At 33.5% G+C, this 21,297-nt stretch overlaps 1 long non-coding RNA gene across 1 annotated transcript; it reads left to right on the forward strand.

Annotated features, from left to right (window-relative positions):
- The first annotated feature begins 7,889 nt into the window (after positions 1-7,889).
- LOC114749975 (uncharacterized) lies at positions 7,890-21,112 on the forward strand. Its single transcript, XR_003740603.1, has 4 exons — positions 7,890-7,987; positions 11,120-11,125; positions 17,762-17,766; positions 21,100-21,112. It is a non-coding gene; the product is annotated as an uncharacterized LOC114749975 (long non-coding RNA).
- The last annotated feature ends 185 nt before the right edge of the window (positions 21,113-21,297 follow it).

Consider the following 21,297-nt stretch of genomic DNA (forward strand, 5'->3'; position numbering starts at 1 on the left):
TAAATTGAGTTAAAATTAATTCATATTTTTAGCTTTCTATAAGGGAGAAATAGCGGCATCTTCAGAGCTAAAGTGATAAGAAAAAAATTGCTTATGTTAAGTAATTCTGACACGTTTATAGTTTGAGCATAACTCTTATGAAATTTAATTTCTTGTGATTCGTATTCTATATGTTAAGTAAAAATTCGTATTCTAGCACTTTTATAGTTAGAGCATAACTCTTGGGGCATTTTTGGACATTACATGGAGGCATCTTTTTTAATAGGGATTCAACTCTTGATTTGCCACATTGTCAAGAATTAACCCATTATGCTATCCTCTTAAGTAGTTCTTTTACCTATTTTTATATGTTTAGAAAAATAGACACATATAGCTTCATAGTTTAATTAGTTATATTATGTGTGTAGTGTGAACGAATTCAATGCTAAATTAAAAAAGGGACTACATCAGAGATTAGTAAGACATTTTAAGCCACACTAATTGTTATAATCAATTTTGAAGGGGCAATAGTAATTTGATAATTAAGTTGGATCCCAATCTTCCAATCCTTGTGTGATTGATCGAGTGCTCTGGAAATCAACTTTCTTGCCACTTATTTGATTGATTTAAGTGGTAAAGATATGCAGTCCATAGAAGGCGTTGCTTTTTTCAATATTAGTTGTTGAAAAGAGTTTAAATAACATGTATATTTTGGGAGTATTTATTTTAAATTAATTTCTCCTGTAATAAATTTAATTGGCTCATGTTATGTTCTGTTTGCTTTATTAAAAAATCCGCCTTCTCTAGTTTATTTGAAGACAAATCATCAATGACGATAAATTTAAAAAGCATGGTGGGTATTTCATTAGTGTTTCTTAAATATGAGGTTATGAGTTCTAATCCTTTATAAATGATACAACGGGTATACGAATTATGACATAAAAATGTGGTTTCAAAATAATACATGCAGCCCACTTTATTAGTTTGAAGTATATAATATTTTAATTATTATAATTAGTTCACCTCTAATGAAACCCACATCATCAGTACTTGCACCTATTCAATCTTATAATTCCAGTTTAAAGAAGTTGTCCTAGGTTATTTTACTGAAGCATGCCCTAATAAAAGAAATAATATTTATTTGTTCAAAGAAAACAATTAAAATAATAAAAGCAAAAAAGGGAAGTTGGTTGTTAGAATGTAAAGCTGGGCATATCTGATTTGCTATGTCTCTTTGTTAGAATATCTTTTTCTCCCTCCAATTTCAGCACAATTCGTCTTGGGGAAGCCAAAAGAGAAAAACGGGGGAAATCCCATTTATTAGTCACTACCCTTTTTCCTTTTTATCCATTCGATTTCAATTTATAAAAATGGCGTCCTCGTGATATATATATATATATATATATATCTAATTCATAGTTATTAAGGAAAATCATATTTATTATAAGCAGGATTCAGAGCCATAATGATAAAAAAGAATTGCTTATGCTAAGTAGTTTTAACACTTATAGTTTGAGCATAACTCCCTTATCAAATGTATTTTATTGTACCTTTGATAAGGGATTCTTGAGTGGTTACTTTACCTATGCTTATAATTTATGAGTTTTTAAATATCCTAGCTAACTAGGGCTAATTTAAAGAGATATATGTATAGCTTGATTGGTTGGAAAAATTATATTTTTACTTTTCGTTGTGTTTTTTTTTTTTAAGATGATCTTCATGGTATATTTCTAGTTTCCTTTTTAATATGTCTATTTCTCTTTTCTGCTTTATGTTGATTTTATGACATATCACCATTTATTTAATTTTATGAGTGACTTAATAAGACAGTAGCTAATTTAATTACTTGTGTGTGTGTAGTGGGAGCAAATTATAAGTTTTAAGTGATCGATGAAGAAAAAATTAAATAAATTTAACGAATAATGTCAAAAAAAACTTAATGAACGAAGTTTATTGGCAGTCAATGGATCACAGTAAACTTTTACAATATTTGAAGCCTTTGTTCTGAACCTAATGAGTTAGGACATCAAAGAGAGGCTAAAATCACGCATCCACACATTCCTACCCAAATACTTACAATATTAAACATAGCAACTACTTATTGAAACTCTCAAACAACTAAGAACCTTCATCAATAACTCCAATGGTGAAATTTGGCCCCAAAAAAAAAAAGCCAACGGTGAAATTTGAGGGAGATAGAAAGAGAAAGGTGGACCCCATTTTTTTTCGTGCCAAGTCTAATTTGCATGCATCTGAACATGCTATGCTATGATCAAGAAAATTTGAAGAGAAAGTATGAGAAAACCACTATATAGTCCCACATATAAGCCATTTAATCACTAAAAGTCTCATAACAAATGAACATATCATGCACCTGTTGTTATTTATTAGATTAAGGGGGTGTTTGGATGAAAACCAAATCATGAATTTAAAAGTGTTTTTATAGTATGAAGTAAATATATAAAAGAGTTTGCCTCGTGCTTTTTAAAAGCACTTTTAAGGGCCGTCAAACACCCCCAAAAACTTGTTATTGCATGCTGTTTACTTGTTATGAGACTTTAATTTAGTGATTAAATTGCTCATGTGGGATTGCACAGTAATCTTCTCAATTCGTCTTGATAACAAACTAATTCAAAAAATGAGGTCCACGAATCTCTTTCTATTTCTCTCTCAACATTATCTCAACATCGCCCATCACTAGCATCAGCATTATTAATGACTTCATCTCTGTGTCCATGGCAGCATAGTGCAAGCTCATTTTAAGTCCACAATCAATAAACAGGATCATATATGTTACTCAAATAATTCTTTAGCACCATGTTACAATAAGCAGCATGATGTGGGAACTTTAACATATTTACCTAAAAATATGTTGAACCATGTGCGAAGCGCCAATTTTATCTGGGTCCTACAAGAAATATTAAATGGAAATGAAACAAATAAAAAAAGAAATAAAAGAATAATAAAAGATTGGTATCCTCCTCAATTCTTTCTTAGAAACTAAGCTTGAGAAATTCATCACGTGGAAAATCAAAAAAGAAAAATTAAATAAAAATATCTCTCTTACAATAAATAGCAATAAAATAAAAGATGAGAATTAAAAGCCAATTAAACTCCAAATTAGAAAATATGAGGCAGAGTCTTTAAAAAAAAAAAAGGGAGAAAATAAGAAAATTCAAAAATAAAAATCAAATTTCCCATTTAAGATGATTGACTCCTCAATTTAGAAATATCTTTGGGAGTCATAATTGTGAAAATTTTAAAAAGAAAAAATTAAAATAAAAAATTAGAATTTGATAACGATTTGGTGCTTAAATAGGAATTATGAGTCATAATTGGAAAAAAATTAAAAAAATGAAAATTAAAGAAAAATTAGAAAACCCTAGGTGGAGCTTATAAATAGGAGAGTAAGGGTTGGAGGAAGACACTCAGAATTTTTTGGTGAAAAAAGAGGCAAGCCAATTGATAAGTGGAGTATTAGGTATGAACTTCTATTCTTATCTACTGTGTTTAACTTGAATTTTATGATAAAGTGTTTTAGGGTATTCTTTCTCTCTATTTTTGAAAGCGCTTCTTTTTTTAAATCTGTACTGTGTGAGGTTTTTAGAACCTCCACAGGTATCTAGATTTATTGGTAAATCATATGAGACTATGGGAGTCTCTGTAGAAATACCAATATGGTTTGCAAGTTTCCTTTCTAAAATAAAAAGAGAGAAAGTAATTTTGACCCGATGTTAATAAATGAATAATAAAATAAAAAGTCTTTTTAAATATATTTACATGTTTTTCAGAGGTATGTGAGGTTCTTAGAACTTTCACAGGCTCGAATGATTATTCTCTCATGTGAGCTTAAGAGAAACTTTGCAGGGAGGGTAATCCAAAATTTCTTTCAAAAAATATTTCCTAAATTAAAATACAAAAATTGTTTTCACATATTAAAAAATACCAACCCACAAAAAATAAATTTTTAATTGAATAAATATTTTCTTTAAAAAATACCATCCAAGTGACATGCATTTTTATCTCTAAACTATGTGGGCTTTATCCCTCTAGAGGATACGTAGGCCGTAGTTTTTAATTCTAGGTCAAATTCAACTTTGTAAATAATTCTTTTTATTTTTTTGTAAATAAAGAGTTTTCTTTGTTTTTATCTTTATATTTTTTAGGGTAATTGAAAATAATAAAAAAGTCATATTAATTTTGAGTAGTTGATTTAGGATAACCGTTCTCTTGAATGTGTGTTGTGGGGTGTCTAATAACTTCTTCACACACAATCGACTCTCAAACCCTATTCGGTTTTCAAAGACCACATTTTTTTTAGGTTTCCAAAATTAATCTTTCAAAATTTTGGTGGCGACTCCTCTTTCTTTCCTTTTACTGGATTACCAAGATTCGGGAGCGACACTATACTTTGGGGAAAGATAAAGATTTTGAAAGTGAAGTATTGAATTTGACTAACGGTCTTGTAGTCTAATGGCATGTGCGCTTTTCTTGTAAGTGAAAGGTTACGAGTTCAATTCTATTTGTAAATTTAGGCTATTAGTGCCTGCCCCTCTAATTCCAAAATAAAATGAAATAAATAAAGTATTTAAAAGGATTGAAATTCATGTACGTACGTAATACTACAAAAAATTTGACTTTTAGCGGTGACATTTTAACGCCACCAGGTCGTTGCCCTAGCAGCCGTGATTGAGACTTATCAGTAGAGACATAACAAAGTTGTTGCTAAAAGCCTATTTCTAGCGGTGACTAACTTTCAGCGGCAACAGAAAGTCACTACTAAAAGTCTATTTTTAGTGGTGATGGAAAGTCACTGCTGAAAGTCATTTCAGTGGCGACAAAATGGAGCCACTAAAAGTTGATGAGTTTGCTACTAGGAAATGTTGCCACTAAAACATAAGAATCAGTGGCGACTAATGTCTCTACTGAAGCTTGTTTTAGCGGCAATAAAGAAGCCTCAATTAGTGGTGACAAAAATGTCACCGCTAAAAAGCTATGTGTCGCCACTGATTACTACTTTCAACAGTGACACTTTTGTCACCGTTGATTGAGGTTTCAACAGTGACATTTTTGTCACTGCTGATTGAGGTTTCAATGGTGACATTTTTGTCGTCGCCGATTATATTTTCAATGGCAACATCATTGTAGCCGTTGATTACCTTCTATGTTGCCACTGAAAGTTTAATTATTTTTATAATATGATAATTATACAAAATTTTTTATTTATATTCCTGATAAATATCATCATAAGGTTTAATAAAATAAAGTAATTAAGTGAAAAATATAATATATTAAATAATAAGATTTATAACCATCAAAGTGTTTTTATGTCTTTAACAAAAATAAAAAATTGTTCAATTAAAAGATCCATTATATAATGCAAAAGGAAAATTACATAGAGGGACCAATACTAGGGACGCTAGAAGTAGGAGTATTCGTAGGAGCATTTAATTGCATTTTTTGCATGAAAGCAGTGAACTGAGCCTGTATTCTTTGCTCTATCATTTGCTCTATCCTTTGTTCAAGTTGTGTGCGCTTTGCTTCCATCTCTACTCACTCTGCTGCACATTCTGCTTCTATTTTCTCTCGACCTGTTGCATGTTCCGCTTCCATCTTCTCTCGCTCTGTAGTAAGATTTGCTTCCATCTTTTCTCACTCCTCCTAAAATCTTCTTTCAAACTCTTCATATAATTGGATGTGCACATTCTCTTCCTTTGAGGCTTTGCTCCATAACCTTTTCTTCTAATATATCTCGACCTCTCACCAAGAACAGCTGACAATATCTCATTAGAGGTCATTCGAGCATCACTCTCTAGGGCTAAACGAGCTCATGCATGCCATCCTATAATTACAAATTACAAATTAAATTAATGAAAAAATAAAATTATTTAATTAAACATAAAGGATAAATATAATGTTTACATGAATCTCTTCAGATTGCGGATCTGCCCACTCTAACTGGCCATCTGCGGTCTTCCTAGCATGTGGTATCTCCTAAACCTAATCTAGAGGCATAGGTTGTCTAGTGGTGGGGTCTCTCTATAAAGCATAATATACAAAAATAATAAATCTTGAAAAATAAATGAATTGATGAGAAAAACAAAGTGAAGTGAAGAGGCAACTTACTACAGAGAACTCAACCTCTACAAATAATCGAGGACCGCATGTATGCTATGTTACTTGTTTTCCTCGGTTTTGTGTGTTTCTAGCACTTTTATTCTACATCAAATCTGAGTAACTACTAAGTGTATTGAATGATATAATTGTATTATCCATTTAAATGGTTAGTATTTAGTAAGATACCTTAAATGGATAACCACTCCCAATCTTTAAAACTTACAGTTTGAGGTGACTTGCCAACATTTCTTCATCAGTGTCAAATTTCTTATAGTGGGTATGTAAGTTGGTCTTCCAATTTTAAAAGCCTTTAATTAATCACATTTTAAATAAAAAATATAAATAGTAATAATATTTAATTAACTATATACATGATTTTATTAACTATATCTCTCACACATATTTTAATTAATTATATTATCTCCTTCAATAATTTTATTTCTCAATCCTCTCATACATATGTTCATCATCAAATATTATTATGTCAATTAAGTATGCTCACACTAATTTAATTATAATAATCTCCCTCATATATTTAATTATGTTATCTCTTTCAATTATAATGTCCTTCTCTCTCTCTCTCTCTCTCACACACACGCGCGCGCACACACACACTCTACCTCTCTTCCAATTATATTTACATCTATCTCTCTCTCTCTCTCACACACACACACACACTCTATCCTTCACTACTTTCCCTATCACTCAAACTTGCATACTTTCTTATGCATGCCTCCACCTCATTTCTCTCCCATGCAAAATTTTTTTCTATTCCATCTCTCAAACATTTAATTATAGTATATGTGTTTTATACACACTCCAAACTTTCTTCCTCTCACTTTCTCTCTCGAACACCACATTATCTTTCTTTTAGTCTCACTCTAACACAATAATACATAAAAAACAATAATGATCAAAGTTACTTAATTACACAAATAAAAGATTATAATATAAACTTTTCACAAAAAATAAAAAATAATAAAGAAAAATGTGAAAAAAATTTTAGCGGTGACAAATAGTGTCGTCGCTGAAAGAAGATTTAGTGGCGATCATTTATCGTCACTGAAAGTCGCTGCTGAAAAGATATTCTGTGGCGATAGTAAGCAGTCGCCACTGTAGTGTGTACCTTTTGGCGGCAACAGATTTTGTCGTCGCTGAAAGCTGCATCTATAGCGGCAACAATAAGAAGTTGCTGCCGTTACTATCATTTTTTGTGGTGACATTTTTGTCATCACTAAAAGTTTGACTTTCGCCGCTAAAAGTCATATTTTCAATGGTGACTTTTTTGTCACTGTTAAAAGTCGTTGCTGAAAATTCAGTTTTTTGTAGTATACCCAACTATTGATTTAGGGAATATTTTTCTCCAACTCAATCCAAATCCAGCTCCATTTATGAACATGAGGCAAATCATCGCCTTTGCGCAGAGGGAAACCTTGGATTGCCAAGTGAATAACATGTGCAACGCATCGTAGTTTGTGAGTTTATGTTGAGGATCAAACACAGGCACTATAGGATTATCATTCTAATGCTTTAGTCTATCTTTGATCACCCTCTTGCATATTGCAGGACTAATCATGTAGTCCACTAATATGACTGAAGAAAACGTGCACATACAAAAAAGTCTTGGGTTTCATTTATAGGCCTCATATCTAATGGACCTCACCTAATGGGCCGTGACCACCCAACATTGGCCCAATATAATAAAGCTAACACATCTAATACCCCCTCAAGTTTATGGTTGAAATACTTCAGAAGCTCCTAACTTGCTGAGTAATTTTAACTAAATCTCTTTGCCAATAGCTTTGGTTAATATATCTGCCTCTTGTTCTGCTGACCGGACATGTTGCAATTTGATAAATCCTTTTGTCACTTTCTCACGCACAAAGTGATAGTATACCAAGAAGTGTTCAATATGGAGGTCTTGAAGTCCAAGAAATGCTCATCCAGTTAGAGGCCCAACTAGCCCTCCAAAGTGCTCAAAGGATTTATAGTTTCAGAATGCTTACATGGAGGATGATATGGATCATTGCTTAGACAATGACATGGACACAGGCAAAGCTTGACGTGACATATGGAAGGCCACCCCAAAAGCCACCATGGCATGTGAGTCATTAGAGTGTAAACACTTGGACCTTAAGAAAGACAAGAGTGTGTTTCAAGAGCCTAAAAGGAGATTTGAAGCCAATTCCTATGTAATTAAAGGCCCAACACAATCATATGTACCTGGAGGAGTCAATTAGAGCTATAATCTTTTAAATTAGGGCCCAAATGTATTGTGTTATGGACCATAGGAGTTCCAGAATGTAATTCATCAACCATATTGAAGCCTAAATGGGTGTCTAAAATGCCCATACATGCTTATGGACGTAAATAGCAATTATGAAGATCTATTTGGAAGGTCCAAGAAGATTGAAGAAGCATCAAGAGTGATCTTATATGATATTAAACAGGATTCTATTTGTTTTAATTAGTTTCCTGTTTTACAGTTTCCTATTTTGTATTGATTGCTTCTTGAAGGCAAAGACTTACTTATTTTGTATTGCATTAATTAGTAGATAGTCAAATAATATCCTTCTCATTAATGAAGGGATCCTGCTAGGTGGTGTGTGATCTAGATTATTCTATCTTGACTAGCAAGTTAGAGTATTCTAGAAAGTCTTTTGATTTTCCTAATTTTGTTGTATTTTCGCATCTATTTTTGATGCATTTTATTTAGTTAGTGTCTTAGGCTCTAAAAAACTTATACTGGGCTTTTAGGGCTTAGGTTATCAATTAGGATTTTCATATTAGGGTTTTCAAGAGTCTTAGTCTATAAATAATTCAATATGTATTCTTTTCAGAGAGATGATTTTGAATAATTAATAAAAATGAGAATTTTATTTCTTTTTGTGTGAGCCTTGCTTGCATCCTTGTATTCTCGTGAGAATACTTGACGGTATCAAGGGAGTGATCAACCTTGTGGTGTCTTCATGGCTAGGGTTGTAAGAGACAGGTTCTCTTAAGATCCTACCTCGATCATATGTCTGATTTCTTATGTTTGGGATTACAAGAGGCAGATTCTCTTGGGGTCTCATTCCATTCCTATACTTGATTCTAGTCGGTCCGTACGTCCCCTCTGATATGAGGGGATGTACGGACCAGCTAGAATGACAATCAATTTCAATGTGCTTCGTCGTTTCATGAAAAAACAGATTTGTAGCAATGTGAATTGTAGATCTGCTATCACAATGCACTTCCACTGCTTGTTGTACAGAGATTCCTTAGTCACCCAAGAGACCTTTTACCTAGATAACTTCAGAAATAGCCGAACCCAATGCTCTGTATTCTGCTTCTGCTGAGGACCTTGAAACAGTAGCTTGCTTCTTTGTTTTCCAGACAATTAGCGCATCTCCCAATTTGAGAAGATAACCAGTCACGGACCTACACATGGTCTCACATGACTCCCAATCTGAATTACAGAAGCAACTAAGCCTTAGGTCCCCTTTTGAGCTTAGCCGAATCCTAAGACCATCGTAGACTTCATTGGTAGTCGCATGAATTGACTTAGGACCTATACAGGAAGTGAGATATCAAGTCTTGTTAGAGTTAAATAAATCAACTTTCCTATTAGTCTTCTATACTTCCTTGGCTCCTTGAACAGATCCTCCTTTTTTTGTTTCCCTTCTTCATAGGCAATTAATTTCAAGTGTTGTAGGATTGGCAAAGTGAGAGGCTTACAGCTACTCATTCCTATTTCAGCAAGAAGAACTAAAGTATATTTTCTTAGTGTTAACATAATACCCTTCCTAGACCTTGCTACTTCAATCCCTAAGAAGTATTTCATAATGCCTAAGTCTTTAATTTTAAACTGACCATGCAGAAAATCCTTAACCTGATTGATTCTTTGTTTTGAACTATCAGTGATTAATAAATCATATGCATAAACTAAAATAATCACCATGGCATCATCATAATATTTAGTATACAAAGAATAGTCATGCTTACTCTGTAGAAATCCCCCATTGATCAAGGGCAGTGATAATTTTTGGTTCCACTGTCTAGAGGCTTACTTAAGCCCATAGAGGGATTTCTTCAGCTTACACAACATATTATTCCTATGTTTCTTAAAACCTTGGGGTATGGTCATGTAAACTTTTTCATCAAGATCTCCTTGCAAAAATGCATTATTCATATCCATTTGGTACAAAGGCCAATCATTTACAGCAGCTAACTTCAAAACAGTCCTAACAGTAACCACTTTCACTACTGGGGAAAAAGTTTCATTATAATCCACTCTCTCAGTTTGACTGTAACCTTTAGCCACCAATCTAGCTAGCTTTGTATTTGTCAATGGTTCCATCTGGTTTATATTTTACTTTATAAACCTATTTATAACCCATCGGTTGCTTTCCCTTAGGTAAAGGAACTATTTTCCATGTATTATTTTGTTCTAGAGCATCTATTTCATTCCTCATAGCAACAACCCAATTCTGATAAGTTACAACATCATTATAATAGGTAGGTTCAGTAATAGCATCAATAGAACAAAGACAACACATGTAAGAAGGAGAAATATTATCATATGATATATAACTTTCTATAGGATACTTGCAAGCAGACCTGTGAACAAAATTCTTACTAGAACTTGACTGAGCCAAATTACAAATATAATCCCTAGACCATATAGGTGGTTTTCTATCTCGGATAGGACATTCACTAGGAGGAATAGGGACTTCAATTTCACCATTAGGGACCTGAACATTAATATTAGTTACAAGGTCATCCTGAATCTGATTTCTTTCCTGATGAGGTTCAGTTATAATCTGTAGGGGCTGTATCACATTATCATTATGATCATCAAAATAAAACATTTGTTTAATTTCATTGGATACTCCACCTTGATCAATACTACTCTTAACTTTAAAAGGGAAAACATCTTCCAGAAATCTTACATGTCTGCTAACAAAAATCCTGTGATCTTTCAGATTTAATAAAACATAACCCTTTTGATTGTTAGGGTATCATAAGAAAACACATGGCAGAGATCTAGGTTGAAATTTATCCGAATTTACTAAATCTGTGGCATATCCCAAACAACCAAAAACTCTTAAATGATCATAACTAGGGGGCTGACCATGAACAAGTTGATTGGAAGTTTTAAAACCTAAGATTCTACTAGGAATTCTATTAGCTAGATAAGTTGCCATTTTTGCACACTCACCCCAAAACCTAACAGGTTTACCGTATTGAATTGTTAAACCTCTTGCAATCTGCATTAATGTCCTATGCTTTCTTCCCACAATCCTACTGGGTATATGGACAAGTAGTTTGATGAATCACTCCCTTTTCCTAAAAAAATGCTCCTAATTCATGGTTAACAAATTCAGTTCCATTATCACTCCTTACCATTTTGATAGATTTACCAAATTGATTTAAAACAAAAGCAAAAAAATTCTTAATATGGTAAGCAGCTTCAGATTTATGTTTCATGAGATAAGTCCAAGTTGCCCTAAAAAAATCATCTACAATTGTTAGAAAAAACTGAAAACCTGAATGTGTGCTTACTTTGTAAGGTCCCTAGACATTCATGTGAATCAAATCAAAACAATTCTTACTTTTGATGCAACTGGAAGGAAAAGGAAGCTTAGTTTTCTGAGATTGAAAGCAAATATCACAACTTTTATTCATAGTCATTGTTTTGTTTCATACAATATCCAAATGTCTCATTACATTCATAGGAGTATGTCCAAGTCTCTTATGTAAAAGCCACAAATCAGTATGAGTAACAGAACAACAAGTATCACTATCAATTTTTACACTAGTGTAATCCTTTTCTAAATCCAACAAGTATAATCCATGAACTACGTACTCTACCAATCCCCTTCATTCTGCCATCCTGTAGGTCCTACAATATACATCTACCAAGATAAAAGGAAACAACACAAAACAGTTCTTTAGTTATCCTAGAAACAGAGATTAAGTTGAATTGAAGTTCTGTAGCGTAGAGAAGGCCCTTTAATTCAATTCTATTGGAGAATTTAACATCTCTTATATGAGTTATAGAGAATCTGTCTCCATTTGGGATTTCTATAGTTTTAATTGGTCCATCATAAGGTTTATAACTGTCTAGTAACCCTAAATCACTAACCATATGTGTAGTGGCTCCCGAGTCTAAAACCCATTTACTACGGTTCAATCCAGATGAGATAAGAATAGGCAAACCTGTACCACTAAGTGTGTGGGCATTAACATTTGAATCCTTCTTTAACAACTCTAGCAGACGCTCATACTGTTCCAGTGTAAAACTTGGTGATATGCTTGACACATTGGTAAGTGCCTCTCTTTTTCGACTTGGAATATTCTACCTGCCCTTGACTTCTTGGTTTTGCTTGGATTTATTCCCTTTATATTCAGCTGGGAATCCAATTATTTCCTAGCAATTTTCTTTCACGTGACCTCGTTTATGATAGTGATCACATTCCGGGGTAGGGGTTCCTCTTTCCCTTCCTCTTTTCTTCCTCTACCCCTGGCGATCATTACCGCTCCCTCTATAGGGTTAATCCTTTCGATGCTCACAACACCCTTTTGTGCTTCTACTTCCAAAATTATTGTGTAAGACTGATTGACTGTCAATAGAGGATACATGAGGAGTATCTGACTCCTTGCATTATCGTATGCATCGCTTAAACCTATCAAAAATTGCAATAGATTCTGGCGTTGCATTACTTCATTGAATTCTTTTGATGCAGGGCACTTACACGAGGGAACCACTATGAGACTAGCCTGTTCCTCCTAGAGCTACTTAAGCCGTGAATAGTAGGCAGAAACTGAGAGCTCTCCTTGATGCAGAGAGTGTATCTCTCGGTGAAGAGGAAAAATTCTGGACCCAGATACCTTGTCGAAGCATTCCTTGATATCTTCCCAAGCCACGCTCCCCTCTTGCAGATATACCAAGCTCTTCGCCAAATCTTTAGAAACAAAGTTCAATATCCAGGACATTACCACAACATCGCAACATTCCCAGTGACTCTGAAGATCAGGTTCTTGATCGGATTTCTTGCAAGAACCATCTATGAATCCGATTTTATTCTTTCCTCTTAACATGATAAGCATTGCCTTGCTCCAAATTGTGTAATTCTCACTCCCAGTTAAGACTTGATTGATGATCGAGACTCCTTGCGTGTCAGACGGATGAAGGTAAAATGGATGTGCAAAGTTGATCGCTGCATTGTCAGATACTTTCTTGTTGCCCATAGTTCTTCCCGTAATCGACTTAGGGTTTACTGATTTAAGGGCTACGGTGTGTTTCTTAGTTTCGAGGCTAACGAACAAATAACGAAAGGCTTCTGGTCTGTTCTTGATTCTCAAGGAGGTGAGATGGGTTTAACACCTTTAGGCCTCTTCAGTGCGATGGATCTTGAACCCAGGCTCTAATGCCATAATACGAAACAGAGCTTGTGCAGTGTAACTAAATACTACATGTATTTCAATTATGAAGAAAATGCACACATACAAAAAAGTCTTGGGTTACATTTATAGGCCTCATATCTAATGGACCTTACCTAATGGGCTGTGACCACCTAACATTGGCCCAATATAATAAAGCTAACACATCCAATATCCACCACGTGCCACTTCATCTTCCTTATCTCTTCAAACTGTCTCTTCTTGTTGTTGCTGTTGCCTGAGATGATATCTCCTAATACTTCATCATCAACAATGGGGCCCATAAAATCTTAAACCCATCTTCTGTGAATCCTTTTACTATTTAGAGTAGCCTGACATGACAAGTTCTAGTATACGAAATGATAATTGTTCACTTATCATTAAAACTCATTGATAATTATTTTCTTTTTTTGGGACCTTCTTGTAATTTTTCCAAGAGAATATTAGTTTACATGTATGTATCTACATTTGTATAGATCAACATTAATTAATTTTGTAACCAACAAGTTGTTGCTTGAGGTGGTAAGTAGCCTTACTTTCATAAGGAGGAGAATACAAGTTTGAATGACCGAGAAATACATTTGTTAGGAGGGGTGAAAACCCTTTGTGCTCTAAGTCTCGAAAAAAAAAACTCTTGATCAAATGAAAAATATTAATTAATTTTGTAATATCCTGAAATTTGACGCTATGAGTAATGGGTTATTAAGTTTCTATGAGGTTTAAAGAAATTAGTTTGAGGAATATAGGTTCAAAAATATTTTAGTGGCCAAAAAAATTATTTGGGGTAAAATTAAGAAAATAATTATTGAAATTATTTAATGCCTAAGAAAATTTGAAAAAAAATTATGAAAATTTATTTTGTGCATTTGAGGATTTTATGAGAAGGTTTGTTTCCTTAAAAAATGGTGTAAACAATTTAAATCTAACTTTTGGAAGTAAGAACCTATTTTCTTTGAGAAAAATAGTTGGAAGTTAATTTTTAAATCAAAATTTTTAGTATTATTTTATAGGCTAAAGAAGCTACAAAAGAAGAAAGTTCTTGTAAAGTGTTGGAAATTCATCTTTGGAATTTATAAAATGAGTACATTCCGAGAAAGTAAGTAGAAAATTGTAATTTCTTATCTCAAGCTAAGGTGTAATTAGGCTAAGTGCAAGCCCATTTTGGGAAAGGGAAAGCCTATAGGTGCATCAGTATTAATGGAATTGGGTCTAACGAAAGGATTAGCTCCTTACAATGTAACGAAAGAAGGTTCAAATTCTTCTTGGGTGCCACAACCCAGAATTCCGCACAACAGGGTATGAGATTTTGACGGGCGTTTGGTCTTTTTGGGATCCCAGAACGTCAGAAAGCTGGGAAATTTGACATGTTGCTGGGCATATGACGATGTTAGGGGTTAGCTTATATTCTGTATGAACAATTCAGTAATGGAAATCTTCAGCATATACAAGCTTCGGCAGGGAAGTTGAATTTGATGGTAGGTAGATATAAAATCTCAATCCAGTTTATTTTTTAAGTTTATGCTGATTTTTTCTCCAAAATATTTATATACTAAAGGACAATTTTAATACATATGATTAATGAGGATAGTTTAAAAAAATCAATACATATATGTTATAATAAACAACCGGTTTAATTAATTTTCTTAATATCTCCAAATCAGCTACTTGTGCGTCGTTTGATAAGTTAGAAGAGTCTTGTTTTTAAATGAAATTGGAAATGAAAATAGAGGTGGACACATGAGAAAAAATAGAGATAGAAGTGGAAATGGAAATACAGGTGGGCACATAAGAAAAAATAGAGATAGAAGTGGAAATGGAAATAGAAGTGGACGCATAAGAAAAAATAGAGATAGAAGCGGACTTAAAAACATGTTTGGTGTGTTGGTGGATTTGTAAAATAAATTTTATTAACAAAACATATTTATAATAGGAAAAGGCCAAAAAACCCATGAAGCTTAGGAAAAAAAAAAATGAAACCACCCGTCATTTTCACGACTCTGCACAAAAAACATGAACATGAACCATGGAAAATCACTACTTCCAGCAAACATGAACTCTAAAGGAATAACAAATTCAAGATTTCGTCACTTACAACCTAGAATCATTGAAGAGCATAAACCAAAGTTAAGGAAGAAAACAAGAAAAAGCATGAATCAGACAACTATGAAAACAAATAAAAAAATGAGAAATCATGCGAACCTACTCAGATCTGAAAATTTGTTAGGTGGAGACAAATTGAAAACCAGAAATTTTGACAATGGGTTTCGAATTGCTGAAGAAGAGGAGGATGATGAGGTGGAAAAATGATGAGGATGGAGAAGAGGAATCACGAACGGGGAAGGGTGGGTAAAGCTGTCAATCAAAAAAATGTACGAGGGTATAATGGTCTTAAAATTTCAGTTCCGTGGAACTCATCTCAGTTCCCTAGGGAGATCATTTTTTATGGTAAGCGACTACCACAAAACAACTTAGAAGGTGTTTGGATAGAAACCAAACCATAATTTCAGAAGTAATTTTACTGTTTACGAAGTAAATATCTGTAGGAGTTTAATTCGATTTGTAAAAAAGTCCTTCTTAAAAGTATTTTTCCGACTATCCAAACACCCTTTTAATTTATATGAATTCCACTCACTTCTAGTTATCCGGTCTCAGTTCCAATGTACTAAATGAGGCATCAGCTCATATACCGAGAACGAGAGATGGTACTTTTTTCAGGGGAATATTTGACTCCGTTGCCAAGTGGAAATATTATTACGGAAAATAAAAAACAGAATAATAGCTTCTTCTTTTCTTCCCCACCGAAAATGCCTTAGAGTTGCTACAACTTACAAAAGGAAGCAAAATATCCTCTTATCTTCTACATAAGCTTCAAACAATCGAATTATATTTAATAAACTAACAGTTAAAATTAGTTAAAAATAGTAAATAGATCAGAAATATTTTTTTCCCAAATTTGTCTTTATTTATTAAGAGAGTAAATGAGAAGAAATAAGTAAAAAAAAAATGATGAAAGAGAATATATGGATGTAATATTAATATGAGAGAGAGAATACTAAATACAATCAACTAAGGACAAAATAAAAAAAGAGTAATAAATACTCAAACAAACTCAAAAATGAAGCATATATTTTGGATCAGACCCATCTCCAAAAGTGAAGCTTATATAAAGGACCGAAAGGAGTATATCAACATAAATATAAGTGTTTTGATGTTGATTTTAGGTGAAGGCCTTGAGTGCTTTATTAAAACTGGCCAATTAATAAATTATTGAATGCCAGTAAATGAATTAAATTAAGTTGAGAATCCCACAAAAAAAGAAGCTTGAAATTAGTAAATCTCAAATAAGAAACTGAAAAAAAAAGTGTTATTATTTATAATTTCAATGTTTTTAAAATCTTGTTACTAAGCTTGATTCGAAATTTAGTAATTTTAATTTTTTTTTGTGAAATTCTCCCTTGATTAAGTTCCTGATGACTTTTTTGGTCGTTTATCTGGGTTAGGTAATCCTTGAGCTCCACGTAAAAATAGGAAATCTGGGAATCCATAGTGAATAATCCATACATGCTCATCCTGAATAATCCACAATATGTAAATGTGATTCCCACTAAGAATTAGAAAAAAGAAAAAAGAAAAAAGGAAGAAGAAAAAGCTATTGAAAGTTTATTTATAACTTGCTTTTTGAATGTTTACGATGTTTAGGGGGAGAAAAAAGGTTGTTGATGCCAAAAAAAAAAAAAAGGAAAAAAAAGGTGGTCGCATAGTGATTATGATTATTATTTAGTTAGAAAGCTAACCACTAAGGAGTTTGAATTACATATGGATCACATGCATGAGATAAATACGAAAAAAAGTAGTTAGAATCGAATTTTATTATGTTATTTAAAATAGATAGGCATACCGCATATCAAATCTAAAATTTCACACACACCTCAAATAGCATTATACTCCTCCAGTCTTTAATATAAGACTCATTTAACTAATTTGATTAAATTCATGAAGTTAGGTAAGTTAGTTAATTATAAGAAATATGAAATTTTTTCGCCTAAAACACCATAATCATCTTTTTTAATATCCCTTTTCTTCTCCTACTTGATTATGATCGAGGGAGTATCATAGAGGTAATTTAGAGAAAATTGATAAATATGAGAAATGTGTCTTATATTTAGGATTAAAACTAACTCAATAATTAGGTCCTAATTAAAGACCAGAGGAATATATATGTGTGCGCGCGTGCGTATAGCTCAAGTATTTAAAAAATGGAACTTTCATCTGCGAAACAACGTCACACTTATTCAAATTTGGATTCCCATAGGTACAAGACATGAACGAAAGAACTTTGTCTAATTACACACCGTGCAACTAGCTAGAAAAGAGATAAACACAATATAATGATAAGCCCAAAAACTACAGAATTGAAGAAGATTATTCAAGTTGATGACACAAGGATTTGAAGAGAAAAGATCAAATAACTTGTGATGATGATGCAGTCAGATCAAATAACGTAACATATATAACCCAAATTCAACATGGAACATATATATATATATAGAGAGAGAGAGAGAGAAAAACTCACGGATGGCCGAAGAAGATATACATGTGAGAAGCCAAAACAACAATGGCGAGGACAGCCCCGTAAACAAAAACGGGAATGGCTTCGATGGATTTGTCCAAAGTTGGAATGTTCTTGCCATTGTAAGTCTTCGTTATACTCTCCCACCTATCGATATTTCCAACGATGGTGAAAACTTTCTTGGCCACAAGGTTGTAGTCGTTTGAAAAATTTCCTAGGCTGCCTTGGATCAGATGCCAGAAAATTCCATAATCTAATGCAAAAGCTGCCAGTGCTGTTACTGCTTTTGCACTCCATGATTATGAGTCCAGAGTTTTCAGTAGGGACGTTGTTGTTTCACGGGCTCTTGTACATGTGGTGTTCATCATTATGCCGCCCTCTCCTCCTCATCTGTTAATTACATAACTGGTTTATTGAAACTATCTGGATTCTTTAATATAAGAGTTAGATAATAAATAATTTGGAGATATTCAGAAAAATAGTTAAGCTGGTTATTTGTCACAAATGTATTGGTTTTCCTAAACTACCTTTCTCAGTAATGTACATTGGATAATTGAAATTATTCCTTAGTGAGAATTCCTTACAATCAATAGGGATATTTTGAGGAAAGATGAGAGACAAAGTGGATTGAGATCTTATATTGAGAGTCAAATTAAAATTTCAACTAGCTTTTATATTAAAAACAAAAGGTAGTATAATACAAAATGTGCATATAAAACCTAGAAAAATATTAGGAATTGCTTCTCTCCCATTAGAAAAATATATCTATGTGCATATAAAACCTACCTTCGCCACCGGTGGGTCCCTTACGTTTTACCGGCGGTTAAAGAATGGATAAATTGATGAAAAATCTCCAATCGCAAAATTTATTACTCAATATACAGTACCTTAGATTTGTTTAAAGTCCCATCAGGTGTGACTAATCTTTAGTGCTTGAAAATCTTCTTCTGTGTAATTTATCTTTGACTATGGGCACAACAAGAGAATATTTGCATGTAGCTGAAGATATATTCATTACACATAGCTAAATAAGAGTTACCCTTAGTAACTCAACAACCCTTGTCTTTAGGTACTTTAATTTGGGCAATAAATTAGATTTTGCAATTGGAGGGGGGTTGATTTGATAAAACAGAAATTAAGGAAGTGAAACTGTAACAAACAACATAATTTGCAGATCAAATTTATATTATGGTAACACAATGCATTGCTTTTCAACCACATAGAGATATATATATATATATAGAGAGAGAGAGAGAGAGGGAGTAGAACACGAAGATGATTACTTCTAAGATGGGATCAGAAGTAAAAATGTGAGACAAAACTCTGAAATAAAGGGCCTCTGGGTCGAAGGTTTCGCCAGGTTTGTTCAAGACACAGCAATCGTAAATCAATCCCAACCCTTGCATATGCCGTAGGAATAATGGCTTCACGTTTGAATCCGGCATCTTCATATGTTCACCCACCTGCTTGAGGTTTCGAATCAATTAAGCAAATGATAGTCTTTATAGGCCTATCACTTTACCAAAGGAATATATATATATATATGTGAAAATTAATCATCCTGTCCTTAATATTTTCAACTAGATTATATATAATTTAGTCCCTAAATTTGGAAATCAATCCTTATAGTTTTTTTTTTTTATATCAATCCTTATGGTTTTTCCTTGGTCGAAACTTGGTGCCTGTATTTTGATTTTCTGCAAGTCCATACTTATATATAGTTTTAACTATTTAAAATATTAGTACTTGCATTTTAGAAAATAAAATCATAACACTACAAAAAAAAGACTTTAGGCGACGACTTTCGGCGGCGACAAAAAAAGTCGCCGCTGAAAGAGTCGCCGTTAAAACCAAGACTTTTAGCTGTGACAAGAAAGTCGCCGCTGAAAATTCACTTTCAGCAGTGACACCAAAAAGTCGCTGCTCAAACTAAGAGTTTCAGCGGCGACAAAAATGTCACCGCTGAAAGTTCGTGGCTAAAACTAAAATTTTTAGCGGCGACTTTTCTAGTTACCGTTGAAAGTTCGCTATTGAAACTAAAACTTTTAACGGTGACAAAAGTGTCGCTGCTGAAAGTATACCTTTGAGAATCATTAGATTCACTTTCAGCGGTGACTATCAGTGTCGCTGCTGAAAGTGTAATATAATAATATATATTTTACTTTACAATATTAATAAACAAATTCAACCTGACTCAGCGGTAAGAAGATTGGACACGAAAGGAGGTGGTTACGAGTTCGAACCTTGAAGAAGACACATTTAAGGTAAAAATATTTGGTCGATGATGTGGTGGGAAGGAGTGATGTGGCAATGACGTGGAGGTGGTTGGTGATGATGTGGCAGCTGGTGACGATGACGTGGCAGTGGCGGTGATGACATGGCTGCCGATGATGATGATGTGGCGGCCGGTGGTGATGACGTGGCATTGGTAAAGCCAATTCTTGTTAGGCATTACTTTCAGCAGCGACAAAAAAGTCGTCGCTAAACATCCCTTCTGAAAAGTCTTTTAGCGGTGACAAGAATGTCGCTGCCGAAAGTGTCTTTAGCGGCGACAAATGTCACCACTGAAACTTCTAAAAGTTGCCGCTAAAAGATACTTTTAGCGGCGACCTTTTTAGTCGCCGCTAAAAGTTTTCAGCCACGGTTATTACGGCAATAACTTTTTAGCGGCGAAAAGTCGTCGCTGAAAGTTTTTAGCGGTGATTTTTTATCGCTGCTAAGAGTCAATTTTTTTGTAGTGTAAGGAGCAAAGTTAAACCTAAAGACTCATGTTTTGAATTGCTAAAACGACAGTTACTAATGAGTTGCATTAAATTGAAGAGTTTCAATTGAAATAAAACTAAGGACTAAGTTCCAACAGGTGGAAATTTAGGGATTGACTTAAAGTAAAGTAAAACTATAGAGATAAAATTATTAATTTTTCTTCTCTCTCTCTATGTATGTTTGTATGTATGTAGTTTATGCTGATAATGATGTGCATAAAATATAGCATGAAGCTTTGAATTAAGTATGTTTCATCCATTTCTGCTTTTTTTGATGCTAGCACTTTTGCCTTTTAGAAAGAAGCCGTGTCGATATCTTTTTGTGTTCTGACCCTTCAAGGAAAGAATAAGTTGCAATATACTAAAGGTGAAAGGAATTGAAGCAGAGAATATTATAAAATTGTGAACACTGCAAAGAACAAAGAAATAAGTTGTACGTGTGAT

The sequence above is a fragment of the Neltuma alba genome, unplaced genomic scaffold (assembly GCF_004799145.2).
Source record: "Neltuma alba isolate B1F8T4 unplaced genomic scaffold, ASM479914v2 tig00006255_pilon, whole genome shotgun sequence".
Classification (NCBI taxonomy): domain Eukaryota; kingdom Viridiplantae; phylum Streptophyta; class Magnoliopsida; order Fabales; family Fabaceae; genus Neltuma; species Neltuma alba.